This window comes from Octopus bimaculoides, chromosome 2 (assembly GCF_001194135.2).
Source record: "Octopus bimaculoides isolate UCB-OBI-ISO-001 chromosome 2, ASM119413v2, whole genome shotgun sequence".
Taxonomy (NCBI): Eukaryota; Metazoa; Mollusca; class Cephalopoda; order Octopoda; family Octopodidae; genus Octopus; species Octopus bimaculoides.
The window spans coordinates 8,168,234-8,172,639 of NC_068982.1; positions in this window are offsets into that span (position 1 = coordinate 8,168,234).

A 4,406-nucleotide genomic window follows, 5' to 3' on the forward strand; every position below is an offset into this window, starting at 1 on the left:
CTAGGGGTCAGCCACACTTAAGTGGCAATATACTACACTTTATCGTGCAGTTACTGTTAATACTTCATTTAGAGAATTAACATTGCTTATATATATATATATATATATATATATATATGTATGTATGTATGTATATTTGAAGCTCAACTGTGCAACTTTTTACCTTATCTATTAGGCCTTTTATTCATTTCTTCGCTTATTCATAGACGTGTGTGTGTGTGTGTGTGTGTTTGTGTGTGTACGTGCATGAACTTAGTTTTTTCTTTCCCTTTGTTTTATGTCGATCAAGTCCACCATAAAATTCTTCGTTACCATGGTAACTATATTTTTTACTTTATTAGTTCAATAGTACCTAAAGTGTTCCTCCTCTTACCACCTCTATTTCTGGTGGCCTTAACCCTTATTTATAACGCAGTCACACACTTCTTCAAACACAAGTCCAACTTATACTACCAATCCGATCCAATCACGAAACAAAGATATTTATGATTTCCAATTTAGTTTTTACTTTTACATTTCTTTCTTTGTGGACCTTAAACCAAGGCCGGCAACTCTAACAGTTGCCCGGGGTTCTATGTGCCAGTGGGTGCTAAGGAGAGCATGACAAAAACAAGGAAATTTTCACGACCGTCAGCTTGTACACGCCGAAGTTCAGCTTCTTCGGGGACCAGCAACCCAAGGGCTGATCCTTCCTTAAACCATTTGTCTGTTTATCCGCCTATTTATATATCTATCATGCACAAGTGAGGTGATATTTTAGTTCCATTTTCTAAATAATAGTTTCAAATTTTGCCACAGGGGCAGCAATTTTTTATGGTGGGGTGGGAATGAGTCGATTACATCGACTTCAGTGTTCAAGTGTTGCTTATTATATCGACCTACGAAAAGATGAAATGCAAAGTCGACCTCGGCGGAATTTGAACTCAGAACGTAAGGACGGGCGAAATACCGCTAAGCATTTCGTCCAGCGTGCTAACGATTCTGCCACTTGATTTCCAAACACCATCAGAACTACATATTTTTCAAGCAGCTGAAAAAAATTTAACAAGTTCCCGTAAAACACCTCCTAACCCCGAAATCCATCTTGAATTACAGGTGCATTCAATCTGACGGGCTTCCGTACAGTTTTCGTCGATCTGATTCCAATCAGTCGACGCTCTATAAAATTACATCAACCAAACCTCACCCCTACTGGCTGTAATCATACCGTAAATCGAGCGTCTTAACCACGCGGTATCTCTCACCTTTATATATATATCGCAGGAGTGGCTGTGTGGTAAGTAGCTTGCTTACGAACCACATGGTTCCGGGTTCATTCCCACTGCGTGGCACCTTGGGCAGGTGTCTTCTACTATAGCCTCGGGCCGACCAAAGCCTTGTGAGTGGATTTGGTAGACGGAAACTGAAAGAAGCCCGTCGTATATATGTATATATATGTATGTGTGTGTATATATGTTTGTGTGTCTGTGTTTGTCCCCCCCCAACATCGCTTGACAACCGATGGTGGTGTGTTTATGTCCCCGTAACTTAGCGATTCGGCATAAGAGACCGATAGAATAAGTACTAGGCTTCCAACGAATAAGTCCTGGGGTCGATCTGCTCGACTAAAGGCGGTGCTCTAGCATGGCCGCAGTCAAATGACTGAAACAAGTAAAAGAGAGAGTAAAAGATATATATATATGAGCAGACATGGATGTGGTTAGAATCTTGTTTCTCAACCACATGGTTCCAGGTTCATTCCCACTGCGTGGCACCTTGGGCAAGTGTCTTCTACTATAGCCTCGGGCCGACCAAAGCCTTTGCCGATTCCTCTGTGGTATACGTTAGACTTGGAGGACCATAATCTCTTCTAACCCAAATAGGATGGCTGCCACCAGCCAGGTAACATCTACCTCAGGGGGGGGGGGGGTTATCCACCCTTACCCTGGAAGCACGTCTTCCCAGGTAAATAGGCAGAAGAACTACCTCGTCTGTCTTGAGGGAAGTTACGGGGAGTGCTGCCTGGCTATTGTCTCAGTTGCAAAACCGCACTTCCACCGCCGCATACTTTCTTTCTCTGGCGAGGTACGTGACGTCCTGCTAGATGGGTCTCAGCGCTTTTTCAACTTGAGCCTTTGTTGCTACATCTCTTCTTTGTCATTTCTGGTTCTACGTTCTGTACACTATCGTCTTTTCTTTCACTTGTTTTGTAGTCTCACTGGATGGGGTCACCTTTACTTTGTGCCCTTCTCTCTTCAACATTGCCTTGGATTTTTCAAATTCCTCCCTCTTGATTCATAAACCTTCCTTTCTTCCTCTAGCCGCATCTGCAAAATTTCTTTCCTCCGCTATTGCCTGGTCTATTATATATATTCTCTTCAGCAACTCCTCAGACGATGTCATGTCTGACGAACTAACAGTCATAGTTGAAATTTATAGAAAAACAAAAGACGAAGATAGGCGTATAAGCAACACGAGGTGTATTAGTTTGACGCTCGGGAAGATGAGAAAGTCTTTTACGTTTCGAGCCTACGCTTTTCAACAAAAAGAAACACGAAGAAATAAACAGAGAGAGAATTAAAAGAAAACTTGTGGTTTCAGCGGTCAGTCATGGCGACACATCATTTTGATAACAGCACTTCCCCATTCAAACAAGGTGGGGGAGGGGAAACGTCACGGCAGCGAAACAAAGTGTTAAACATAAAACAAGTGATTGTCATCCGAATCTGAGATCAGTTTTCAGACAGCACGTGTAGTTGTTTTTAGCTATTCACAGCATCAGATTTCCCAACCAATCGATAATATTAAAGTAGTAGGCCTTCGATTCATATACTCATCACTGAAACAAAAATAAGTGCTGATCGGGGGAAATGTAGGCTACCTGTTAAATTGCCTCTCAAGACGAGAATTTATTTTACTTTGTTATCGCTGTAATTATAGTAAAGTTCTCCTCACAGTAGGCTATTGATATTAGGTTATATAGTAAGCCACTCAGACTCCCTTTTCTTGATAACTGCTAGTGCTGTTAAAACAAAGTACATCAAATAAGAGAGCCAGGTTATAGGAAAAGTAGTTTAGTCATTTATAAAAGTGATCAATGTTTGAAATTTAGAAATGGAAAAAAATTGTTTCGTGATATCCATAACTTCAGGATATTCTATAACAATTTCAATGATTTTTTTGGAGAAATATATTTTGATGTTTTACAGTAACATTTACAGTTGATTAATTATATGTTTTAGTTTACTGATAGGCTTCCTTGAGTGTTGATTTAGGTTATTACTGTATGTATTTATGATGAGCAGAAGAGTTTGTGTTCATCACCTGGACAGCTATTGTTACGTGCCTGAAAAATTTACGCCCAAAGATCAGAGAAATAAGCTTACAAATAAATTTTTAAATGCTTACGAGCTTTACTTTGGGTGCTAAGTTGGGGACCAAGATAAACTGTGGGCGCCTCATGTTTGTTGCAAAAACTGCTACATAGCACTAACCCAATGGCTGAATGGTAAACGGAAAAGTATGCCACTTGCAGTACCAATGATATGGCGAGAACCGAGTTATTGGTTTGCTTCTTGGATTGCAAATGGGGTATACAAAGCATCAGTGCTTTTTGTGCCATTGGAACGGCAGAGATGACAAGCATCACTATGATCAAAAAGAGTGACCAAAGAGAAGCAATTCTAGAAAGAAAGAAAAATTGTTGTCACTTGTTAATGTTCAACAATCTATGTTTGTAGGAGTGTGTTTATAGTCTCAATACGGTGGTGCTGGTTCAAATCTTTCATGGTGTTAACTTGCTGTTTTTTACATTCTGATTTCAAACCACGCCGAAAACTTTTCCTTATGTTCACCCAGGTTCAATAAAATAATGGACTCGTCAAGTACTGATATAGGTGTAAACATAATTATAATAGAAAGACTAAAGCAATCTTATTTTAATCACATACTTTACCAATTTGTACTCTTTGCTATCGATTTGGAATCTACTAAGAATATTTTAGCTTTAATGTGTTACCAGCTGTTACCTTAACTAAGCCTGAAATTTTGAGTGAGAGGTTGTCGACTACGTCGACTCCATTGTTCAGCTGGAACTTATTTCGTGGACCTCGGAAAGATATAAGGCAAAGTCGACTAGTGGAATTTGAACTCAGAACACAAAGACAGACGAAACGCCGCTAAGCATTCTGTGCGTTGTGCTAACGATTCTACCAGGTCGCTACCTTAGCGATTGTAAAAATAATACAGCGAAGGTGTGGCTGTGTGGTAAGAAGTTTGCTCCCTCACCACATGGTTCCGGGTTCAATCCTACTGCGTGGCACCTTGGGCAAGTGTCTTCTACTATAGCCTCGGGCTGACCAAAGCCTCATGAGTTGGTTTGATAGGCGGAAATTCAAAGAAGCCCGTCGTGTATATATATATATATA